Here is a 14,303-nt window from a genome sequence, read left to right on the forward strand (position 1 = left end):
TGACAGTATTTATAGTAACAGTCAAGAATAGGCCTATTTAACTATCAGCACCTAATATAGGCTTTTATTTCAGAATATCTCATACATACGTAAAAGGAGGAATTCCTTATAAATTTAACATTCTCTAGTTTCACAAACTTTATTTTTAACCTTACACAGGTACCCTTTTATCCCATTTTAACCTGTTAGGTGTAAAATTATATGTTGGCCTTAAGCCTTTCAGGCAAACTATTAATTACAGGTTTGTTTCTTTTCAAGCTTTTTCCTTGTGTATTGTCTATTTATGCAAAGAAACAACCAGTTGTGTTTTCTTATTTTGTAACAATAAATAAAATAGTCAAAAAATTGTAAACAGTGGAAAATCAATACTAGCATTTACAATAACTCCACTCAACCTGCATTGTGACCATATTACAGTCAAAAGACACGACACACTCATGGTCATGAGACGGCTTGTACATTGCCACTTTGGCTCAGGTGACTTCAGGGATGGTGCTTTGTATTAAACAAAAATCTAATTGTTATTGAATTTGCAGGACCATGACACACTTAGTATTATATATTGACTGATATTTTGTATTAACCAAACTCAATGTTGGGACGCATATCCTCATCCACAGAACTACAAATCTACTTTGCATACACCAATAACACAGTAATAGGGTTTTACTATGTATAAAACTAATATTGTTTTATAAAGAATTATAATAAACTGCAATAGAGATGGGAACAGAATCACTTTGCAGTTGTAAAACACTAGGGTCAACCATTAAAGGCAACTGTGGGTTGTGGGTATCATATATAATTAATGATAAAACACAGTATACAAAGTATTGCATCCATTCTATAAAGAACTAAAAATACTGCTCTAATAATCAGCAGAATTTGAAAAATTAAAGATACTATTACTAAAAGGTACATAATTATTGATTTTTTGAATTATTCTTACTTTTATTGTTTCCAAAATTGTGTATATGCATATGAGTGATTTCATTGTCCAATAGGAAGAAATACAACTACTTTTTGCTGTAACCTAATGATTCTTGATGTACTGTACTTTATATTTTAACTAATTTGAAAATTTTTTCTAAAACATTAACTTTATTAATCAAGAATCTACTAAAACTAATAATTAAAGGCAATGATTAACTTATATGGGATTGTATGGTATTACAAATTATGCATCTAAAAACAGATTGAAGCAGTGATCTGGATAGAAAGCTTATCTGCTTGGTTTGTAACAATTGTATGGTTTAAATCTTGTGAACCTTGATCTTTGCTTTTAGACATCATAACTGCTTGCTAAATTAATTTGTTACTTAATTTCTAATCATCAGATTTAAGTCACTTCTTATTGAGTTTTCATGCTTTTAAGGACATTGAAATTTGTAAAGATGCTGCTTAAAGCAAATCAAGATGATGAACTTTGACTACTTAATTTAACAAAATTGCTACATTGTCTACATCTAATTTCTAAATGATGATAAATAATTTATTTTAAAAAAATCTCAGAATTCTAACCCAATGAAATCCAATAGAATCTGGTTTATATTTAGTCAAAGTTTAATCTTAAAATTAAAAACATTATTCTTAAATTCTATTTAAAATTCAATAATGTATGTTTTAAATGTATGAAAAATATTAACAGTAAGAATAATTAAAGCAAATGTAGAAAAATTGATACCTAAAAAGAACTAATATTTATTTGAAAACTGCCACACATGAATAATTCAGATGGTGAGCATTGGCCTACTTTGTCAATTGTCATAGATTCAATCATTACACTCAACAATTGCATTTTTTACATTTCAAAATCTTTCCATTTAAATGATTCAAGATTAAAATAACAGATTACAACATATACAAAAAAACTGAAAATTTTTTCAAGTCTTCAAATCTAGCCACTCCAATACAATTGTACAGAATATCAATTCAGAAAACTGTTATTATAAGTGTGTTTCAAATCATTAGCAGAAATTAATAGATCAATATACTATAAATAACCATTTCTTGTTCAAATAGTTTGTTTAAAAATTGCACTGGTATATGCTCATACAAATTTATCTCAAGATTAGAAAACATTTTTATAAATAGAATATATAAGGAAAACATTTAGTTTTCCAACTTATATTTGATTACAAATACAAATATTCATGTAATTGAACTTTATAAAAATGAAGTTCTTTTAAATAATTAAACAAAACTCATTATAAATGAGTACAAAGTTTTTCTTTCAAACATAGGATGGTCTATTTACCAGGAACATATTCTAATATTTTTATTCAAAGGTTCAGCAATTTTAAAAATATTGTTAGAAAAATAATAAAGAAATCTAATTACAACTCTTTTTTAGCACTGTTAATATTAGAATTAATTTTATTAATAATTACATCTCATTGTAATGACAACTGAAAAATTCATTCTCAAGTTTATACTTATATATATTATTCTCTCTCTAATTAAAGAGAATATAAAAATTAATGTACTTTTTTTACAAACTTTTTCTGCAAATATGCCTTAAAATTTCTAAGAAAACTTCATATTTTATAACTATTACTGTAACCTATTATTCAACAAATTGCAGTTATTTATTGTTTATTACACAAATTATCGAAATTACGCTAAAGATTACATAACCAATAAAAACATTCAAAAAATTTACCACACAGACAACTCTTACTTCATTTCTCCTTTATTAATTCTCAATTACATTATTAAAGAAAGAATAAAACAATGTTCAAGTTACTGAAGTAGAAAACAATCTTTTGCTTCAGATTAAATTTGTGTGCAGATTTGAAACAAAACAACAACAACTACAGCAAAAGAAAAATAATTAAACCAGTTCAAAACAAATTTAAAAACACTTAAACTTCTATTAAATTCTCAAAATAGCATAATTTTATCCTGATAGTAATTTTTTTCTTAAGCTATTCCTGAAATTGCCTCATATCCTGCTTAAGTTTGCATCCAATAACATGGTTTATCATCTTAAAAATTCCTGAGTAACTGCAGATTGATACATTATAATATAATTTGAAATGAAATAATGAAAAATCTTTGTAATAGTTAAAATAAATGAATATATCTAACGTAGTCTGAAGTAAATAATGTAAAATGTGGAAAACAAACATTAATCCTCAAAACCTCAGTAAGTTAAGATCTATTCTTTTGTATTATCTTTAAATTTTTAAAACAATACAAAACAGCTAACACGGTCAATAATTTGCTGACAAATATGCAATGTCATTTTAAATATTTCTCAACAATCACACATTTAATACATTCAAATAGCTTCGAAACAACTTTTAACAAATATTTCAAGAAAGGGATATAAATTAATTTAAAACAAATTTTAAAAACTTTCTTTCCATTTCTTATTAAAATCACTGCCGAATTGCTCGAAATATAATTTGTAACAATAAAGTAGGATAATTCCACATAAAAGTGTTACTCTTTCATATCCTACTTAAGTTAATACCATTAATATTATGGCTTACTGATATGCAAGAAAGTTATCTGCAAACCAAAGGGTAAATTGTACGAATCTGTCATTAGACCTGAAATTTCATACACAGCCGAAACACAGGCAATGACAAGCTCAAGAAAGAAAAAGAAAGACAGGAAGTGACAGAAACAGACACTTGAAACATCAAGAAAGGATAGAATAAGGAACGAATTTATCAGAGGTTCTGTTAAGGTGGGTCCCTGGAGCAGAAAGATGCAAGAATGCAGATTGAGGTGGTTTGATCACATAGAGCAAAGTAGCGAAGATTATGTTGGAAAGCTGGTAGCGAAAGGAAGGAGGAAGAGAGAAGACCGAGGCTGCGTCGGAAAGATGAGACTCAAATCAGAAGGGACTTAAGAGAGAAGGAGAAGATGCCCTCAATAGGAAGAAATGGAGGAAACGTATTAGAGAAGGAAACACCGACCCCATATAAACAATGGGAAAAGGAGAAGATAAAGAAAAATAAGAATGATATGGAATCTCATCTTTAATAACCTTACATTTAATATCAATACATTTAAATCTTGTTAATGGATTTCAATTGGCATAGAAGCAATTCATAAATACAGCGAAAAGGATACGAATTTAATCATCTAAATGGACTTTACTATCATAAAATTGCATAACAACACACATTTTCATTTATCAATTGCATTTCTAATGGGAATTATTGCATAAAACCCATCAACTGAAGAGATTTTATGCATTAACTTAAATACGCAATTCATTTATTTAATTATATAGAAATTTTCCTCGTAAAAACCGAATTAAAATCACTGTTTAACTTTTGTAGGTAAAAATTATTATTGAGGAATAAAAATATCAAAACAAGTCAATCCGCCATTTTGTTAAACGTCCCATTATAACAATTTTCGTTATATTTACGCATTTATAATATTCTTTGTTATAAAATTAAATAATAGAATTAACGAATAATAAAATATCTTTACGGAAAACGTTTTATCTCGGTACAATTTATAAAATTACACTTACCGTTTGGATGACTGTCCGCTTCACTAATAAAAGGCACTGGGCGTTGACAATGGCGGACGAGGGGAATGACATCACTGTACTACTTCCGTTTCCTTTAAATAATTTTGAAGTATTTTTATAAAATTAACTATATATTAATATTTCGTCTGTTATTTTAGTAATTAAAACATTAATACTAATTTAATTTGTTTAAATTTGTATTTTAAATATTTACGCAGGAATTTTAAACGTTAGGTCAGTTATTTTATAGCCTAATAATAGTTAATTTATAGCCCAATAAATTTAATATCGATTGTTCTTTTAAATATTTTCGAAATTGCTTTCTTTGTTTATCGTTTTGAGAAAACTGAAGGTATTGTTCTGTTTGAGCTTCGAAAACGGGTCCTTATGGTGGAAGCACATGATTTTCTGTGCTATTTATACAGAAATATTTCTTTGTTTTACTCTTTCCGCCATGTCGGCATCAAAAGAGCCTTTTTTAGCAAACCCATTATGCGTTCGGCCAAGTCCACAATAGGGCGGAGCATTATTTTAATGTAATGACGATCGGTAATGCAATGACCGAAGCGTAAAGCATACACTTTGTAGTTCTCAGAGTCGAGATTCGAGACTTACAAAAGATTATTGGAAACTTCCACGCGTAATTCGATCGGTTTATTATTATTAATTAATGTTGCGAATGTCGTGCTCAGATGATAATGGTGCCGAGTGCTATGCCAGACTACAGTCAAGGCATAGCTACCCAAATAAGTGTAACATTAAGCTTCCGTGTTATTGGTATATGTGTCAATGTCTAGAAACTTCCTAACAATGTGACATGTCTTCAATATTGCAACTTTCTGCAGTGCCATGTATATGTTTTTATTAAGATTTAATGTTTCTAGACTTTTGTGTAGTGTATGTAGTAAAATACCAGTAGAAGAGAGGATAACAGGTACTGTACAATAAATAGCTTATCCATATTCCACATCTGTCTTATTTCTTGAGCGGGTGGAGTGTACTTGTTGATTTTTCAGTGTGAGCATTTTTTTTATGTTATGAGTGCTTGGAAAGGATATGTGTATTATATAAGTGATCTTCCCGCATTTGTCAATGAGAGTGATGTCAGGTCTATTGTGATAAATTGTTTTATCTGTGATTATGGCTCTGTCGTAGTATATTTTATGTCATTTTCTAATACTGGCTGTGAAATATATTTGTAGTATGGTACCTGGATGATTTAATAATCTATGTTTGTGTGCAAGCTTTTGGTGTATTATATTTGCTATTTGATTGCTAATGTAAATAGACTATTTGTGTTGAGAGCTTGCAACCAAAGGTTATACGTTGTATTGTTTCTGGCATAATGTGGCATTTTCTGCAAGAGTCATATGTGAGTGATGAATCCTTAAGAATGTGTTTATGGCCTGATCTAGAACGGCGTCCACAAAATCTTTAGTCTCTCCAAACAAGTAGCACATAGTCAGCAAGTAGATCGACACAGTTTAGTCAATATAGTCCTGAGCTAGGTCATAGAAATGCCTTCCATAAAGTGTCTTTTGGGCCTATGACTGCTTAATGGTAAGGTGACCAACTTTTTTACAATGAAAAAGAGGACACTAATAAATTGAAGGAAAAAATATCGTAAATAAAAAACATTTTATTCATTGCAACAATAATACACTATAATAATCTCTGCTGCATGTCATATCATGTTTCGGTAAGAAGTAAACAAAGCCATTTGCGCTCTCTCTCTCTCTCTCAATGTCTCCCGTGCGAAGAGCATGCGTCTCATAATTGCATCTCGTTGCACTGTACAGCGCCTTGATGAATCGACATGTTAAATACAAACACGTCATATCACATCACACACAACGGATCGGTTCGGCATTGATCGAATACGGAGATTTACAGATTAGTCTTCAAATATCAAAAAGGAGGACACTTTTCGAGGGAGGACAGAACTTACAAAAGGAGGACTGTCCTCCCTAAAGGAGGACGATTGGTCACCTTATTAATGGTGTCTATGTTATTTATGTGTTGAACTACGTCCAGGTTCTCAGAGTGTATGAAAAAGTTATGGTTACTGTCTGCCAGAGTTATAGCTTTATATAATCTTGAGTTTTCTTTTTTTGTGAAAAAACTCGCAGTGCTAGAATTTGTTTGCAGTGTAGGTTAACTACTGTATATTAATAAGGCCACGGTTATCTTTACGAGGAAGAGTTAGTTTTTTCTTATTATTATTATTTTGTAATTTTTGTCCTGTTGATGATAACAAATAAGTGAACCTTTTTCCGCGCCCATCATAATAAGTTCGACCGGCTCACAATGGGGTAACCGGATTATTGAGAGAAAAAGTCCGGCATTACAGACTTCTTATGAACAATTCCTAATGTTGCTTATCCGGATACAGTATATTCGACGGCCGGATGGCCAAGCGAATAAGTAGGCAGCCTACCGCTCTAGAGATCCCGTGATCGAATACGGACGGATCGAAAAAGCCCTCAAAATTTTTTAGGTGATAGTCAGTCCAGATAAGTTGGTCCTCGTCCCTCGTTACCCCGACCATTGTGGTCCTGACCGAATCCATAAGGGGCTTGCTAAAAGAGACCCTCTTAGTGCCCATAGGGCGAAGAGTTATGAACGATAATAATAAAAAGTTCCTAATATATTTTTCAGATTTGTGCTACACGATAATACTGATATAATCCGATCTGAATCTAATTTAAATAAAATCATATATATTCTATGATTGTTATTAATGTCAGAACACTAATTAAAATAAGAAATTGTCTTTTCGGTCTGGTATGATGAAATACAGCAACAGGACAAAGGGGCGATCTGGAAGAAATTCTTCGCTATAGGATTTTTTTATCCTTATTTAGGTGCATACTTAAATACTTGAAGAAAACCGGTAAAACTCGTGGCCAGCCTATTGGTTTTATCCACTCGGCCTCTATTGGAAGTCTTTTTGACTCCCAATAAAGGCAATTAAATTAATAAAATGAAAAAATTATACTGTATTCGACTGGTTGGATATTTTGTCATTAGTATGATGTCACAGTGCCCATTATTGCGATTGAAAATAGTGCTTAAAATTTTCATTGTTTTTTTATGACAAAGTCCTTTTCTTTTTCAATACGGAATTAATTTCTTTCGTTTCCAACTGAATAAAATCATTAAAAACCAAAATTATTACAGTTACTTTCTCCCAAAACAACTTTAATGATTATTTATTTCTGTATTTTTTGGTCTTTACTCGTCGAAGTTTCATAAAAAGTGTATTAAAAACATACTCTTTATTGAATTCTGTTATGCCGATGGTAGATGGTAACCTACAACACTTAGTTTTTGACTCTACGCCCTGTCGATACCAGGAGGATTTTTCCATGCTCGTCGTGGTCAGGACAGAAAAGAACTCCTCCATCACTGGCGGAGGCCAACGTCATTTTACCGGGTTTAAAATTAATAAACAGAATTCGAGAAATGGGTGAAAAAGTCGAAAAGCGGCTTTTCCCCCCATCTCAAAGTATGATCGAGTATGGACGCTAAATTTACGAAGGAAATTTTTGTCATCCGATCTTTACTTTGATCTTTTATTGATGTCTAACGACAGACATCACACCGTTGTTGTTCTGTGTACTTTAATTTAGTCAAAGTGTAAAAAAAATCCTCGGACTGCGCCCAAGTGTCTGTCCGTAAATTGGAAAGGACAGAAACGAAGCCAGATGAAAGGCCGAGTCCAGTTCATTATATAGTCGTAGTCGGGTGAAAGGTCAACTTCGGGGGAAGATAAACTCGGCGGAGAAAAGATTTATTTCCTGCAGAAAAAGAAAAGCCTTCTTCCAACTCTTGACGGATTTTTTCAGGATTCCTTTCGACTCCTATCTCGCGCGACCGTCTCTCCACCGTCCATTCCGCCACTTCCGGGTATCGTCGTCCCAGGTACTCGACAAGAGACGAGGTGCTTTCCTTCGGAGATATGACAACATCCCATTTCTTGTCGGGTGTAGGCGACTTCCGCCCTCCGCTCTGCTCAACTTCTTTCGGAAGCACCCGAATTACTCGAATGGAAGTGGAAGAGGAGGTGGTCGAGGCACTTTTCTCCTGTTTAACATCTCCCGAAGTATGTCACTTTCTCAACTCTGAAATTGTCCATTCTGCAATGAAAAGCAAGCGACTATTGTAAAAATATTCCTATTGTCTTAATTCCTTCTACATTGTAAGTAATATATAAATTTTTTATATAAAATTAATTTGATAAGATTGTAGAAAATGATCACTTTTGTGGGAGGACAGAACTTACAAAAGGAGGACTGTCCTCCCCAAAGGAGGACGATTGGTCACCTTATTAATGGTGTCTATGTTATTTATGTGTTGAACTACGTCCAGGTTCTCAGAGTGTATGAAAAAGTTATGGTTACTGTCTGCCAGTGTTATAGCTTTANAAAAAAAAAAATAGTTATTATGAATTAAGATAAGAAGGAAAAAAAGGAAAGGGTTCTAAATCATTGAAAAAGGGAAGAAAGGTGCATAAAGGTACAAACAAATGTAGCTTATTTGTTACATAAACATAAAATAAATACAAACTGTTTCTAAGCTCCCCCCTGAAATGTCAAAAGTGAGGTGCTGCACCTTAAATTCTGAGCTTTAGTCGTAAGGTTGCTTAAGATAACTGAATTTTCCCATTTTTGTAGAGCACAATTTTAAAATCTGGTGCAGACTCTTGCAAAGTATAGTGCTGCTTTATTTTTGAAGGTTTTTATTATAGTTCTACACTTGTATTTAGAATTTTATTTTGTTTACTAAAAGTAAGATGTCAACTTTAATAAAATTTATTGCTGAGACAATAAGTATGAATTTTGAAAAATTACAAAATACACCCTATGGACAAACTTTAGAAGTGCCTTCCTCCTTTTTGAGTCACTTCATATTTATTGCCCCAGCAATAAATGCATAATTTTTATAAGGGTTTGTGCCGCCACCAGAGGGTACATTGTAATGTTTGCATGTTGTCGGAAAGGAGGACATTTTTAAAGTTCGTTCATAGGAAATATTTTGTAATTTTTCCAAGTTCACGAGATATCCTGAGACCAAAACAATTGACACACGTCATCTACAAATGAGTGTGCTGCACCATTAAGGAGATTTTGTGCCCTATTTCTGTACTAATAAAAAGAATACACTAAGGTAGAATTTTTTATCCACCTACCACAGAAATTGCAAAATTTAGCACTTACAATTACCTCACACCAAAAGCAGGTAAAGGGGTAAACTTGTAAATGATACTTATAAATATGACAGTATTTATAGTAACAGTCAAGAATAGGCCTATTTAACTATCAGCACCTAATATAGGCTTTTATTTCAGAATATCTCATACATACGTAAAAGGAGGAATTCCTTATAAATTTAACATTCTCTAGTTTCACAAACTTTATTTTTAACCTTACACAGGTACCCCTTTTATCCCATTTTAACCTGTTAGGTGTAAAATTATATGTTGGCCTTAAGCCTTTCAGGCAAACTATTAATTACAGGTTTGTTTCTTTTCAAGCTTTTTCCTTGTGTATTGTCTATTTATGCAAAGAAACAACCAGTTGTGTTTTCTTATTTTGTAACAATAAATAAAATAGTCAAAAAATTGTAAACAGTGGAAAATCAATACTAGCATTTACAATAACTCCACTCAACCTGCATTGTGACCATATTACAGTCAAAAGACACGACACACTCATGGTCATGAGACGGCTTGTACATTGCCACTTTGGCTCAGGTGACTTCAGGGATGGTGCTTTGTATTAAACAAAAATCTAATTGTTATTGAATTTGCAGGACCATGACACACTTAGTATTATATATTGACTGATATTTTGTATTAACCAAACTCAATGTTGGGATGCATATCCTCATCCACAGAACTACAAATCTACTTTGCATACACCAATAACACAGTAATAGGGTTTTACTATGTATAAAACTAATATTGTTTTATAAAGAATTATAATAAACTGCAATAGAGATGGGAACAGAATCACTTTGCAGTTGTAAAACACTAGGGTCAACAATTAAAGGCAACTGTGGGTTGTGGGTATCATATATAATTAATGATAAAACACAGTATACAAAGTATTGCATCCATTCTATAAAGAACTAAAAATACTGCTCTAATAATCAGCAGAATTTGAAAAATTAAAGATACTATTACTAAAAGGTACATAATTATTGATTTTTTGAATTATTCTTACTTTTATTGTTTCCAAAATTGTGTATATGCATATGAGTGATTTCATTGTCCAATAGGAAGAAATACAACTACTTTTTGCTGTAACCTAATGATTCTTGATGTACTGTACTTTATATTTTAACTAATTTGAAAATTTTTTCTAAAACATTAACTTTATTAATCAAGAATCTACTAAAACTAATAATTAAAGGCAATGATTAACTTATATGGGATTGTATGGTATTACAAATTATGCATCTAAAAACAGATTGAAGCAGTGATCTGGATAGAAAGCTTATCTGCTTGGTTTGCAACAATTGTATGGTTTAAATCTTGTGAACCTTGATCTTTGCTTTTAGACATCATAACTGCTTGCTAAATTAATTTGTTACTTAATTTCTAATCATCAGATTTAAGTCACTTCTTATTGAGTTTTCATGCTTTTAAGGACATTGAAATTTGTAAAGATGCTGCTTAAAGCAAATCAAGATGATGAACTTTGACTACTTAATTTAACAAAATTGCTACATTGTCTACATCTAATTTCTAAATGATGATAAATAATTTATTTTAAAAAAATCTCAGAATTCTAACCCAATGAAATCCAATAGAATCTGGTTTATATTTAGTCAAAGTTTAATCTTAAAATTAAAAACATTATTCTTAAATTCTATTTAAAATTCAATAATGTATGTTTTAAATGTATGAAAAATATTAACAGTAAGAATAATTAAAGCAAATGTAGAAAAATTGATACCTAAAAAGAACTAATATTTATTTGAAAACTGCCACACATGAATAATTCAGATGGTGAGCATTGGCCTACTTTGTCAATTGTCATAGATTCAATCATTACACTCAACAATTGCATTTTTTATATTTCAAAATCTTTCCATTTAAATGATTCAAGATTAAAATAACAGATTACAACATATACAAAAAAACTGAAAATTTTTTCAAGTCTTCAAATCTAGCCACTCCAATACAATTGTACAGAATATCAATTCAGAAAACTGTTATTATAAGTGTGTTTCAAATCATTAGCAGAAATTAATAGATCAATATACTATAAATAACCATTTCTTGTTCAAATAGTTTGTTTAAAAATTGCACTGGTATATGCTCATACAAATTTATCTCAAGATTAGAAAACATTTTTATAAATAGAATATATAAGGAAAACATTTAGTTTTCCAACTTATATTTGATTACAAATACAAATATTCATGTAATTGAACTTTATAAAAATGAAGTTCTTTTAAATAATTAAACAAAACTCATTATAAATGAGTACAAAGTTTTTCTTTCAAACATAGGATGGTCTATTTACCAGGAACATATTCTAATATTTTTATTCAAAGGTTCAGCAATTTTAAAAATATTGTTAGAAAAATAATAAAGAAATCTAATTACAACTCTTTTTTAGCACTGTTAATATTAGAATTAATTTTATTAATAATTACATCTCATTGTAATGACAACTGAAAAATTCATTCTCAAGTTTATACTTATATATATTATTCTCTCTCTAATTAAAGAGAATATAAAAATTAATGTACTTTTTTTACAAACTTTTTCTGCAAATATGCCTTAAAATTTCTAAGAAAACTTCATATTTTATAACTATTACTGTAACCTATTATTCAACAAATTGCAGTTATTTATTGTTTATTACACAAATTATCGAAATTACGCTAAAGATTACATAACCAATAAAAACATTCAAAAAATTTACCACACAGACAACTCTTACTTCATTTCTCCTTTATTAATTCTCAATTACATTATTAAAGAAAGAATAAAACAATGTTCAAGTTACTGAAGTAGAAAACAATCTTTTGCTTCAGATTAAATTTGTGTGCAGATTTGAAACAAAACAACAACAACTACAGCAAAAGAAAAATAATTAAACCAGTTCAAAACAAATTTAAAAACACTTAAACTTCTATTAAATTCTCAAAATAGCATAATTTTATCCTGATAGTAATTTTTTTCTTAAGCTATTCCTGAAATTGCCTCATATCCTGCTTAAGTTTGCATCCAATAACATGGTTTATCATCTTAAAAATTCCTGAGTAACTGCAGATTGATACATTATAATATAATTTGAAATGAAATAATGAAAAATCTTTGTAATAGTTAAAATAAATGAATATATCTAATGTAGTCTGAAGTAAATAATGTAAAATGTGGAAAACAAACATTAATCCTCAAAACCTCAGTAAGTTAAGATCTATTCTTTTGTATTATCTTTAAATTTTTAAAACAATACAAAACAGCTAACACGGTCAATAATTTGCTGACAAATATGCAATGTCATTTTAAATATTTCTCAACAATCACACATTTAATACATTCAAATAGCTTCGAAACAACTTTTAACAAATATTTCAAGAAAGGGATATAAATTAATTTAAAACAAATTTTAAAAACTTTCTTTCCATTTCTTATTAAAATCACTGCCGAATTGCTCGAAATATAATTTGTAACAATAAAGTAGGATAATTCCACATAAAAGTGTTACTCTTTCATATCCTACTTAAGTTAATACCATTAATATTATGGCTTACTGATATGCAAGAAAGTTATCTGCAAACCAAAGGGTAAATTGTACGAATCTGTCATTAGACCTGAAATTTCATACACAGCCGAAACACAGGCAATGACAAGCTCAAGAAAGAAAAAGAAAGACAGGAAGTGACAGAAACAGACACTTGAAACATCAAGAAAGGATAGAATAAGGAACGAATTTATCAGAGGTTCTGTTAAGGTGGGTCCCTGGAGCAGAAAGATGCAAGAATGCAGATTGAGGTGGTTTGATCACATAGAGCAAAGTAGCGAAGATTATGTTGGAAAGCTGGTAGCGAAAGGAAGGAGGAAGAGAGAAGACCGAGGCTGCGTCGGAAAGATGAGACTCAAATCAGAGGGGACTTAAGAGAGAAGGAGAAGATGCCCTCAATAGGAAGAAATGGAGGAAACGTATTAGAGAAGGAAACACCGACCCCATATAAACAATGGGAAAAGGAGAAGATAAAGAAAAATAAGAATGATATGGAATCTCATCTTTAATAACCTTACATTTAATATCAATACATTTAAATCTTGTTAATGGATTTCAATTGGCATAGAAGCAATTCATAAATACAGCGAAAAGGATACGAATTTAATCATCTAAATGGACTTTACTATCATAAAATTGCATAACAACACACATTTTCATTTATCAATTGCATTTCTAATGGGAATTATTGCATAAAACCCATCAACTGAAGAGATTTTATGCATTAACTTAAATACGCAATTCATTTATTTAATTATATAGAAATTTTCCTCGTAAAAACCGAATTAAAATCACTGTTTAACTTTTGTAGGTAAAAATTATTATTGAGGAATAAAAATATCAAAACAAGTCAATCCGCCATTTTGTTAAACGTCCCATTATAACAAATTTCGTTATATTTACGCATTTATAATATTCTTTGTTATAAAATTAAATAATAGAATTAACGAATAATAAAATATCTTTACGGAAAACGTTTTATCTCGGTACAATTTATAAAATTACACTTACCGTTTGGATGACTGTCCGCTTCACTAATA

General features: G+C 30.4%; 1 protein-coding gene across 1 annotated transcript in view; it reads right to left on the minus strand.

Moving 5' to 3' along the window:
- LOC111620584 (cdc42 homolog) overlaps window positions 1–4,591 on the minus strand; it is a 37,223-nt gene extending 32,632 nt beyond the window's left edge. The window contains exon 1 of the mRNA XM_023362538.1: window positions 4,499–4,591. The gene's annotated coding sequence lies outside the window, so the exon portion shown is untranslated. The remainder of the gene's footprint in view (window positions 1–4,498) is intronic.
- Between the last annotated feature and the right edge of the window lie 9,712 nt (window positions 4,592–14,303).

Source organism: Centruroides sculpturatus, unplaced genomic scaffold, assembly GCF_000671375.1.
Source record: "Centruroides sculpturatus isolate CEXI.00-Female unplaced genomic scaffold, Cexi_2.0 scaffold321, whole genome shotgun sequence".
NCBI classification, from domain to species: Eukaryota; Metazoa; Arthropoda; class Arachnida; order Scorpiones; family Buthidae; genus Centruroides; species Centruroides sculpturatus.